The sequence below is a fragment of the Macaca fascicularis genome, chromosome 9 (genome assembly GCF_037993035.2).
Source record: "Macaca fascicularis isolate 582-1 chromosome 9, T2T-MFA8v1.1".
Classification (NCBI taxonomy): domain Eukaryota; kingdom Metazoa; phylum Chordata; class Mammalia; order Primates; family Cercopithecidae; genus Macaca; species Macaca fascicularis.
The window spans coordinates 139,471,879-139,484,302 of record NC_088383.1 but is presented as its reverse complement, the minus strand read 5'-3'; the positions used below and the strand labels follow the sequence as shown (position 1 = coordinate 139,484,302).

General features: G+C 44.8%; 1 long non-coding RNA gene across 1 annotated transcript; it reads right to left on the bottom strand.

Annotated features, from left to right (window-relative positions):
• Positions 1 to 321: 321 nt before the first annotated feature.
• On the bottom strand, positions 322 to 12,261 carry LOC135965210 (uncharacterized). Its single transcript, XR_010578126.2, has 3 exons — positions 12,044 to 12,261; positions 935 to 984; positions 322 to 456 (listed from the first exon to the last, which is right to left on the bottom strand). It is a non-coding gene; the product is annotated as an uncharacterized lncRNA (long non-coding RNA).
• Between the last annotated feature and the right edge of the window lie 163 nt (positions 12,262 to 12,424).

Below are 12,424 nucleotides of genomic sequence, written 5' to 3'. Positions count from 1 at the left end.
CTTCTCTACCAGCCTTACCCACCTATGCAGGGGTTTGCCAAGTGCTACAGTCCCGCGAAGTACCCTTACCTGCTCCTTCCTTCTATCCCCAATTTCGGCAGCTCATCTGCTGCCCCAACCACGATGACACTCCCAGCTCCACGTTTCGCTTCACTTCATCCGGCCCATACCTGCCAGAGCTTCCTAACGTCTTATGATTATCATCATCTCATCAGGCCCCCTTTCCTGTGAAAAATCTCCAGCCTGCCCGGCCTCTACCTGCCAGTCCCAGCAGGCCCTTATCTCAGTACAGTCCCAAGGAGATCTCCAGCTCTGGCAGCCGCCACGTGTAAATCCCACCCACCTCCTGTGAGCGGCAGGATGGCAGAACAGCTTCCCTGAGTGGCCCTCTCACAGGGGATACTTACAATGGTGCGTGAGGACTCTGTCATTTTAGTGCTGGCTGCATACAGTATTCTGTGAAGACAAAAACAATATGTAAATGGAAGCCAGGGGAGGTAGGACCAAAGCTGGTCTTGCCCTGGGGTTTCTGCAGAGCCTTGGGAGCCTGGAGTTTCTCCTTTGCTGGCTGCACGGGACACACATGGGGGCAGCAGACAAAACCCAAGGACCACTGGGTAATCCCAAGGGAGGTTTCCATATTAAGCTAGAACTCAGAGGGCTGTGTCCACCTTTACATACAGCAAGCAATAACCCTTGCCGCACAGAAAACAAATAAATGTGCTTGTCTCAACTCTCACATGGGGGAAGGAGAAAAACTTTCCCAGAAAACCACAAGACAGTCCTCTTCCAGGTCTGCTGTCTGAATTCACTGTAGAATAGATCAAAAAACTTCAAACAGGAAATTTTAATTACTTCGGTGCCTAGTGGAAATGCCCCGGACAATAGGAAGAAGTAAGTGTGCAGCCTCTGGAGGAAATAAATCTCAACCCACCTCTCAAAGAAGTTCGTGGGTAGCGTTGAGGGAAAACAGCAACCTGTCTCCTAAGTAAGAAAATAAATCGCGTGAGTGCAAAGCAACAGAAGCAGACATGCAGACGTTTATTATGATTGATATTTTAAAGAAATAAAAGAAGAAAGCTGTAAACAAGGAGCACAAATGATTTTTAAAAAAGAATTTCTAAAGATGAAAAATATGATGATTAAAATAAAAAGCTCAGTGATCTCCAGGTCCAGGAAGTTGGAACGGAGGCATCATTCCACCTGCCGAGTGTAACTAAAGACGCTGGACGTTGTTCTTGGAAACACACAGTTTCTGAAGGGTAAAGAAAAGACAGATGGATGAGGGACCCTGGGACCTGAAGAACAACAGAGTGGTGAGTTCTCAGGGCTTTCTTTCACTTTACATATCTCAGACTTCAGGTGGAAGCAGCCAGCAATCTGGAAATACCCACAGGTGCAGACAAAGAAAGCCCCAACTAAAGTTTGCTCCCTGCAAGCAGTAGATCAGGACAGAGGCAGCCTGGAAAGACAGAAAACTTTTAGGAGCTCCACTCTAGCTGACTATCACAGAAAAAAAATCTGTGTCACCCCTCCCCTACCCACCACCTCGGCCACTGATACTAGCCAAGGCCAAGTGGGGAGCCTGGACTTCCACTTTCACGTGGTTTGATGGAGGTGCCTCAACCTCCCCACTGCAAGACAGTGTCAGAGAAGACCTCATAGGGAGCTGGAACATTTATATCCAGAGGCAGAAGAAGGACCCCTTTAGGATATCCATGGAGCCCATAAGGGGAGCCTCAACCTTCACCCCACCCAGCAGGAACAAGACACCCTCCCCTCCCCTTCTTGCTGTTTGGGATTTGGGAAGCCCGAGGGATCCAGGAATGAGAAAGTCCTTCCCCACCCCCTCCTGCTCCTTGCTTGGGTGGTGTCAGGACACCTAGTAGGAAGTCAGGAATCTTACCAGCATCCAGTGGAAACAAGGCTGGCCCTCCTCCTCTGGGGCCACATGGGGAGAAGTAATGAGGAACTCCCACACTCCACACCCGAACTGAGCAGTCATCAGTGGGTGCCTAGTGGGGACTTGGAACTTCCACCCCAACCCACAGTCATGAGGCGCAGCCCCTTAGAAGCCAATGGAGCTCAAATAGGAAGCCTGGAGTTCCAGCCTCACCTGGCAATAACAGGACAGCAGCCCCTTTTCCTGCCAGAGTGGCGTCAGGGAAAGCCAGCTGTGACTCCTGTTTCAAATAAGATTCAGAGTCGTACAACATAGTACCTAAAATGTTCAGGATTCCATTTTTTTTTAATCGTTTATGATAACAAGAACCAAGAAGCTCTGAAAGTGAATGAAAAGAAGACAATCCATGGTTAACACTGAGGTGACAGAGATGCTAGAATTACCTGACAAAAGACTTCTTAAAGCAACCATCAAAAAATGTTTTGGACGTGCTTGAAATAGAGTCTCATATAATAAATCAAAAGTCTTAACAAATACAAGATGTAAATAAAAACCAAATGAACATTTTGGAACTGAAAAAAATATATAGTGGTTAAAATGTTAAAAGCCCAAAGGATGGGCTTACCAAGAGAATGGAGGGAACAAAGGAAAGAATTAGTAGAACAAAAGAAACTGCCCGATCTGACCAACAGAGAGAAAATAGACTAAAACAGGTGAGCAGAGCCTCGGGGACCTGCGAGGCTGTAACAGGCGTCCTAGCATGGGTGCCACCAAGGGCAGGTGGAAACAGAATTGGAAGTAACAATCGATGGAAACTTCCCACATTTGGCAAAACACATAAACCTAAAACTTCCAGTGCTAAGCAAACCCTAAAAGATAAATCCAAAGAAATCCATACAAAGCCACATTATAGTCAAGTTTCCAAAAACTAATGAGAAGGGAAATATCTTGAAAGCAGAGAAGAGAAACGGCACCTTACCTCCAGGGGAAAACTATTGGAATGACAGTGGATTTCACAGCAGCAACTGTGAAAGGAAGAAAGGAAGCATCACACATTGTTCAGTAATGAAAATTCTCTATCCAGTGAAAATATTTTTCAAGAATGATGGGGAAATAAGACCTTCTTGGAGAACAGAAGTAAGAGAATGTTGTTGCCGGAAGACCTATTGAAAAGAATGACTGAAGGAAATTTTCTAAACAGGAAGGAAGAGAATCAGGGGACTTGGAACATCACGATGGAAGAACGCACTCGGCATGCAAAAGCATAGGCAAATATAATATATTTTATTTTCTTCTCAAATCTTGTAAGTTATGTTTGAGGGTTAATCCAAAAATCATAACTCTGCCTAATGTGGCTCTGAATACATGTAGAGAAAATTTTAAGAAAAGTATATTATATATGAGGGAGGGTAAAGGGATAAAAGGAGAGGTGAGGTTTCTTATACTTTACTCGAACTGATAAATGGCCCACACCAGTGGGCTGTGACAGCTTATATAATACCTAGATAAACCAACTTAAAAAGCTATACAAAGGGATACAACCAAAAATACTATGGTTAAAGCCAAAATAGAATTCTAAAATATTCTCATGGAAGCCACAAGAAGACAGAAAAAATAGCAAACAGAGAAAAAAAAAAAAGAACAAACAGAAAACAAAAATTAAAATGACATTGAAATCCTAACATTTCAATATTTACATTAAATGAAAGTGGTCAAAATACACCAATTAGAAGAGAGAAATTGGCAAAGTATGTTTAAAAACATGATCCAACTATATATTGTCTAAAAGAAACTTACTTCAAATATAATGAAATAAACAGACTAAAAGTAAACAGATGGGAAAAGACATTTCAGACAAGTATCAATCAAAAGAAAGGAGTGGCTGTGTTAATTTCAGACCAAGAATACTTCAGAGCAAAGAAAATTACCAGAGATAGAAAGGAATATTATGTAATAATAAAACAATTCACCAAGAAGACATAGCAATCCTAAATGTGTATGCATCAAACAGCAGAACTGCAAAATTCGTGGAGTTAAAAATTGATAGCACTGACAGGAGAAATAAACAATCTACATTGTAGTTGGCAATTTCATTACCCCTCTCTCAACTGTGATAGAAAAATTAAACATAAAATCAGCAATAATACAAAAAAGTTTAAAATATCACCAAGCAATATAACATATACAATATTTATAGCACATTCTGCCAAACAACAGCAGGATTCACGTTTTTAAGCCAGTCAAATTTAACAGCAGGGGGTTGTATACCAACTTTAGTGACACTAATGTTAATAAGTTCTGATGGCCTGTTACCATCAGACCAACAGAATACACATCTTTATTATGTGTCCATGGGATATATTGTAATAGGATACCTCATGGGCCATAAAACAGATCCCAACAGATTTAAAAGATTGTATTCTTCAACCACAATGGAATCAAATTAGAAATCGATAGCAGAAAAATAGCACAAAAATATAGAAACATTTGGAAATGAAATGACACCCTTCTAAATAATTCACGGTTCAAAAGAACATTCTCAAATAAAATAAAAATTTATGCTGAACTGAATAAAAATGAAAATACAACATATCAAAATTTGTAGGACAAAGCTACTGCCATGCAGAGAGGGAAATTCACAGTATTAGATGCTTACATTAGAAAAGATGAAGGGTCTCAAATCAGTAATCTAAGCCTACATCTCAAGCCCCGTGATAAAGAAGAGCAAAATAAATGAAAACAAGCAGAAGGTAGAAAGGTAACAATAAAGATAAAAGCAGAAATTAATGAAATTGAAAACAGAAAACAGAGAAAACTAATGAAGCAAAGAGTTTGTTCTTTGAAGAGATCAATAAAATTGACAAACTTCCTAAAAGATTGGCAAAGAGAAATGAGAGAAGACACAAATTACCAATATCAGGAATATCACAAAAAATCTTGCAGACTTCAAAAAATAATAAAGGAATAAAACAAAGAAAGCTCCACAAGATACATTTGAAATCTTAAACAAAATGGACCAGTTCCTCAAAAAAAACAAACTACCACAGCTCACCCAATATGAAATAGATCATTTGCATAGCTCTGGGTTTAGAAAATTGAATTTCTACTTTAAAAAACTACCCCCCACAAAAACAAATAAATAAATAAATCTCCAGATCCAGGAATTGCATTACTGGGCATTTATCTCAGAAAAGTATAGTAAAGGGAGAAGTATAGAATAATCCACTGAAATTTTAAGTTCACACAAAAACGCATCCACAAATGTTTATTGCAATTTTGTTTGTAAAAGTCCCAAACTGGAAACAAGCCAGATGTCCTTCAGCAGGTGAATGGATAGGCAGGCTGTGGTGCATCTGTTCATACCATGGAATACTTCTCAGCAATAAGAAGGAATAAACTATTGATAACAAGGAAGAACCTGGATGAATCTGCAGAGAATTATGCTCCGGAAGAAAGCCAATCTCAAAAGGTTATGCATTATACTATCTCATTTATAGAATTCTCAAAATGACAAAATTATGGAACTGGAGAACAGATTAGTGGTTGCCAGTGATCAGGTATGAGGCTGGGGATGGAAGTAGGCATGGGCCTAAAAGGGAAACCTGAGGGATCCGGTGGGATGGAAATGACTGTATCAATGTCGATATCCTGGCTGTAACATTGTACTATGGTCTTTCAAGCTGTTACCACTGGGGGAAACTGGGTAAAGAATATGCGTGATTTCCCTGTATTCTTTTTTTCCAACCATATATGAACCTACAATCATCTCAGAATAAAAAGGTTAATTAAAAATAACTCAATAATCGGATTAATTGGTGGATTAAATGCAGATGAAGAAAAAATTAGTGAACTAGAAGAGAGATCCAGAAAAATCATCTAAGTCATATCATGGGGCTAGCAGAATCTCAATATGAAAAGCAGACAGGGACCAGAAAGGAAAATTGCAGGCCAATTTCACTTGTGAACATAGACGCAAACTCCTACAGAATATTATCAAAGTGAATACGACAGTGCCTAAAAACATTCAAAAACACGTGGGCCTCTCATCAGAACTCTCTGAATGTTCTTACAGCTCGAAGAACAAATGAATGTCCTTACAATCTGTCTTCCCCCAGAATAAGTAATCAGAGAAAGAGAAGAGGAAGAGGAGGGAGAGGAGAAGGAGGGAAGGGGGAGAAAAGAGAGAGAGAGCCCAAAGCCATGGTGCACTTTGCAACCTTGTCCCTGGATTCACACACTGTCGGTTCAGCTTTCATCTTTTCATCAGAAGCAAATAGATAAATCCAGTTCACTTTCAAGGGATGGGGAGTTAAGCCCCACCTCTGGAAAAGAGAAATATAGACTAATTTGTTGATATAATTTAGGACCATCACGATGTTACTTGTGACAGCAATATAAATATGAAGTATCCAGAAATAAACATAACCAAATATCCACAAGCATCTTTCAGAGAAAGTTACAAAACTTTATTTAAAAGAGCTAAAGAAGACCCAGAGGAGGGATAAAGACCATAGTACTAGACAGGAAACCTCAAGATTCCACAGAGCTTGTTTCTCCTCACCTTGATGTACCATCCAGTGCAAATTTAACCCAAATCCCCAGGAGACTTGCTTTCCATATGGAACTTGAAAAGATTATTGTAAATCATACATGGAGAAATAAATGGCCAAGAATAGCCCAACACACTCCTGCAAAAGGATACCATGGTGATCAGTGTTGGGCAGGGCAATTCCTTGAACAGATATCAAGACTGACTATGATCCTGAAGCATCGCATGCCTTTAGAGAAGGCGGGAAACCTTGAAGGCCCCAGCATGAAGATGACATGGATCAACAGGCTCTTGTCCCCACTGGGGGGAAAGCAAAGAGCTGCTTCCTTTTTGCTGAAAGTTTGACATCACCTAATAGGTTAAATGTGTCCCTATCAAAACCCCAGCAAGCAAAGGCGCCTAGGCATAGGCCCTTGAAAAGGCTGCCCAGTGCACCAGAAGATACATAGGAGAATGTCTGGAGCAGTACAATTCACAGGTAAGACAGGCAGAATATACCCAAATGCCCATCTACCAACAATAAGTGCAGTATACTCAGACGAGAGAATGTTCTCCAGCAGTGAAAATAGATTTGCCATATGCACAGACATGGATGAATCTCAAAATCACCACATCAAGCAAAAGAAGCAAACAAATTCCAGACTGTGCAGTTACCTGTGTGTAACTTCAAAAAGAGAGAAACTAAGCAGTCTATTGTTTAGAGACACACATAGAGGTGGGGCAACCGTAAGGAAGGACAAGGGATTCAGTTGACTTTGAGGGCAGTGTTTGGTGGGTAGAGAGTTGGAGAGAAAGACAGAGGGAAAGGTGATCGGGGTGGAACACTGGGAGGTAGGATGGCCAACTGCCCGGTTTTGCCAAGAAATGAGAAATTTCCTAAGGTTTAGAAATGGGAAATTTCCTAAGATTTGGAAATGGGAAATTTCCTACGGTTTAGAAATTTCAATGCTACAACCAGCACAGTCTTGGGCAAAGTGGAACTATTGGCTACCCTACACCAAAAGCTTCTAAGTTTCCAGAACATTCTGATTTAGCCCTGTGGCTCTTTATCTTACCATTATTTTTAAACTAGATGTAGCAGGTGAAATGGTACCCTCTAAAGATATACCCACATCTTATACCCCATTACACTGCGAAGTGACCTTATTTGGGAAAAGAAAAAAAAGCATCTCTGCAGATGAAAATAAATGACGACTCTGAAGAGATCATTTGGTTAACCAAGTGAGTCCTAAGTAAAAAATAAGTATCCTTATATGAGACAGAAGTGGAGAAGACACAGAGAGAAGGAGAGAGCCGTGTGAAGATGGAGGCAGAGTCTGGAGCAATGTGGCCACAAGCTCAGGGACACCTGGAGCCCCCAGAAGCTGGAAGGGGCAGGGAAACCTTCTCCCCTAGAGCCTCCAGAGGGAGCATGGCTCTGCTGACACCTCAATTTTGGACTTGTGGCCTCCAGAACCATAAGAGAATCAATCTCTTTTGTTTTAACCCAGCAGATTCATGGTAATCTTTTGTGGCAGTCACAGTGAACCAATTCACTGAGTGCATATATTTTTACACCCTGTTTTGGTTACATAATATATTTTAAAATAGAAAGAAAAATGTTGACACTGCCCCCCGCCCCCCCTGCTTCCTTCCAGGTAGCAGCTGACACACCACCCCTCCCACCACCCATAACCCCCTCCCCAGAGTAGGTCTGCAGTGCATGTTTGAAAGTCCCCTATTTTGGCTTCTTGTGCATATGTAAGTAAATGCTTCTAATCTTCCCTGCCAGATGTAAATATCCTTGAAAACACCTATCAAGACTTAGGCAATGTTCATACCCCACAGTGTCTAGACCAGTGTCAATCAAACAATAGTGCGCAATCAACGCTGCTGAGCGAATGAATCAGTAAATTAGTGTCAGCAAAACTCTATGAGGCAACAACCAAGCCGGGTGAGACTCCGGATGCACACCGGATGTCGGCGGCCCCTGGCACACCCTGCGGATGCAGCCTGGAACCAGCAGGCTGCAGTTCTCAGCAGTGCCCGGTCTGCCTTCCATCTTCCATTTCCAAATTGCCCGCTCATCCCCCGCCCCCTGCCTGCCCTCCCATGTGCTGTGTCTGCGTCCACCTCTGAGATGCTGGTATTCACCGCTCAGCCATGGTATTTCCCATCCCATGAACCACAAGCACACATTGCAGACGGTTCCCAGCACTGTCTGTGGATTCTCATGGCCAGCATGTGAGGTCCCAGGCTCTGGGTTTCCCCTTTGCTCACACCCGTGTCTCCCAGGCTTGGGCAGCCCATGCACAGTTATTAGGATGAGCCAGAGAGGCCAACACACCTCAAACCTGTGTCCCAAAGACAGTGAGAGCAAATGGCTGGTTCACTTGTGGACAGGGACACTGCAGCAAGCCCAGGATGCCACAGCTGCCTCCACCTCCTCGTGCAGCACACAGCTTCTGTTTCTGCAAAAGCACTCGTCACCCTTCCCCACCAGGTGCTGCATAGCAGCCCACCCGCAAGGCTTCACCAGGCTACCTGCCTGGCTTCCAGGTGGGCTCAGCCACTGGGAAGCCCTGTCAGGAGATGGGAGGGAGGCAGTGGGGGAGGAGAGAGAAGGGGGAGTATTTATCCACACTACCCATCCTTGCTCTCTGCCTGCAGGGCTCCCGCAGACTGGGTGCTTTCCTTGGGTGAAGGACACAGCTCCTGCAAGATTCCCCATGCCCCTCATTTCCACCAGCTGTTCTTCCCCCTTCTCTCTTCAATCCACAGCATGGTACATGCCCCGCGATCCCATGTCCAGCACAAAGCACTGTGCCCGCCCCACACTCCGCCCACCTTCACATTATCCTCTTATTAAACTCTCCTTAAATTCCACAAACTGAGGATGCATCTGTTTCCCACGAGGACTCAGGCTGGCCCAGCACCCGCGACATTCCCCAGGAGGGCACATGGTGGGATCTCTTTCAATCTTCCAAGCCAGTGGGGCACCAGGACACACTTACTCCCAGGTAGGTCCTCAGGATACCACAGGCCAGAACTTAGAGAAAAAACTCCTGGTCAGAGATCACATGGGCAGCGAGAAGGAGCAGTGGGTTCTGAGAAAGGAGAGTGGACAGGCTGCCAGGATCCCCATTCAGGCCCGCTAACCCACCCGTCTTAACCAGGAGAGCAAGGCCCAGCCAGGCGGTGAGGCTCAGCCCAATCTGTGTGTTCCAGGACTACGTCTGCTCTGCCTCCCAGATACCGTGTCCTTACAGAGATTGAACTGGCATCACCAGTTCAAACCCTAGCCAGTGAGATCTGCTAAGAGATGGGGACAGTGAAGAGCTGAGATTGAATCTCAGGTCAGAAAATACCAGCAAACCACCCAGGGGGGATTTCCAGTGAAATTAGACATAAGACGGACAGGGAGTTTCTGGGGCTGCAGTGGAGAAGGGCAGGATGGCAGCAGGAACCACTAGTGCAGGAGTCCTGTGGCCACGACCACCTTTGCTCTGCCTGGGGCACAGTTTATGATAAGAAAATGATGGCATCCTGCTTTGGGATCTTGGGTGTCCAGGGTAGGGAATTACACGAAAGGGTTCTATTTTTGTCATTTGTCATTTATATTAACCAGCAAGTCAATGATCTTATACACACACACACACACACACACACACACACAATTGTCAATCACTCCCTTGTCCAGACACTCCTTAGGAGAGAACCAAGGCCAATCTCGAATCCAGCACTTGCCTGGCCTGGGCCCTGAGTCCACAGAGCCAGATCCTCTCCTGGACCTCACATGTCAGAATTCCCTCCTGGACACCTGGCCCGGATCCACGTCATCTTCTGCCTCACAACAAGCAGTGCACTTCCTGGACGTGAAGTCGCTGTTCATTAACAGAGGCCAGGGAGCGCGCTCAGTTTGGTAGGGAAGAGTTTAGGGAAGAGTTACGACGGCCACGACTTCATCTCATGAGAGAAGCAGCTTCCCAGCAAAAAGTGATGAATTGAGTCTGCTGTGACTTTTCTCCTGGGAGTAAACCAGATGCCCTGGGTCCCTCGGGCAGCTCCCATCATTGAACCTGTTCGAAGCTTGTATTTGGAGTTGAAGGGGTTGCTATTACTGAACAATAACCACACACAAATATTTGTGAGGATTTTAGCAGTGATCAATGACTACATCTGAACAGTCCCGTTAGATGACCCCAAAGCATAATTAGCCCATGTTAGATCATCAGGTATTACCACATTTAGCTAAACTTTGGAGGCTAAATTTACTACATATTCTGATTTTGACCTATTTCAAGTAAAGAAGAGATACAATTGTTTACAAAAATGAAAATTATGTCCCCACAGATTATTTCTGCTTGTTAAATGATTATTTCTTCCCATAGAGTAAGTTTGGAAGACTCTAAGAACAACCACAGGACAATGCATTGAGCATTTACAATGGAACAGGCACTGCACATTCTCATTAACCCTCGTGAGAAAGCCACAAGGCAGATAATGCCAACATTCCCATTTCATGGATGAGGAAACTGAGGCAGGTCAAGACCGAGCAGCTGCTCAAGGAGGCAGAGCCAGGACCTGACTGTGGCCCTTTCCTCTGTGAGCTCACAGGTTTAGTCCTCACTCTATGTGACCAATCTCCTGAAAGACCACACCTTGTCTTTCCAACATGCAGTGGGGCCCTGCCTCTGAGCCCAAACCCCCTGGGGGGAATTATCCCCAGAGCGAGCACGGCAGTGGTGCCCCCATCACTACCTCACCAAGGAGGCACCAGTGTCTCACATTGAAGCATCCCTTCCTGGAGTTTGAGTCCTGACCAGAAGCATCTCAGGACCTTTCCGGTTCCAGCCCCCAGGGCCGCTGCCTCACCCCAGGTTTCTTCATCCCACCACCACTTTATGCAGACAATTCTGATTCCAAGAAGGGACCATCCCTTGAGATCTGGCACCAGCCTCCACATATCTGGGTGTAGACCTACGCTGATGAACCATCTCACCATGCTGAGCACATGTACCTTTTTCCCTTCTACAGCTCAGGTACCTCCAGAGAGCACGAACCACAGCTCATTGTTTTTGCATCTCCAGAACCTGGACCAGGTCTTGGCACAGAGAAGGCAGCAAGCGTTTCCCAATGAATGAATAAAATGTAGAATCTGGTGAAATTCTTGCTATAGGAACCAATGATTATGTGGTTGATTCATAAAATGGTGCATAAAAAAATGGAAATATCCTCCATGTTTCTAAGATAAAAGCCTCACTTTGGCCGTGGCCTGGACCATCCACACGGGCCTGGTTGCACAGGGCTAGTGCCAGGCATACCATAGACCTTCCCTGAACCTCTTCCCTGCTCTAGGCTGAGCCCGGCCACAGGGTTCCTAAAGCGACAGACTTCCCACAACCTCCAGGTGTGTCTGGCCACATGTCATCCTTGCCTGTCAGAGGCCATGCCTCTGCTGTAACCCCAGAATGTTTTGAATGCTTGTACTCAGAAAATCCAGATAGCCTGGAGTGACCCCAGGACGCACTCCCACAGCATCCCCATTGGCTAGATGTCCGTCTGCAGGACATGATCCCCTTCCACACCCCTACACCCATGCTGACACCCACCTGTCCCAGGACAACCAGTTCAAAGGCAGAGAGGTCGAAGCAGGAGCCAGCGGCCCTGCCTCAATATATAACGGCCAGAGCCACCCGCTCCCCTGCACCTGCTCTTGGGGCCTTCAGGCCTCTCTGAGCAGCCAGGGATATGGAGGCAGCTCTGGGTCAGCGATGCAGAGAATCTGGAATCTTCCGGCTCTGTACCCAAGGCCCACTTCTGCCGCACAGCTGGGAAGTACTTGTCTCCAGGCTTTTGAAGTGTACAAGAGTCACACACTCCTGAACCCATTCTATACTGCTGACCCAGGAAGACTAGACGCTTGGATGACTTTCCACTCACTGTGCCGTGGGTCTGTGCAGCACACCGTAAAATCCATGGGATTTTACATC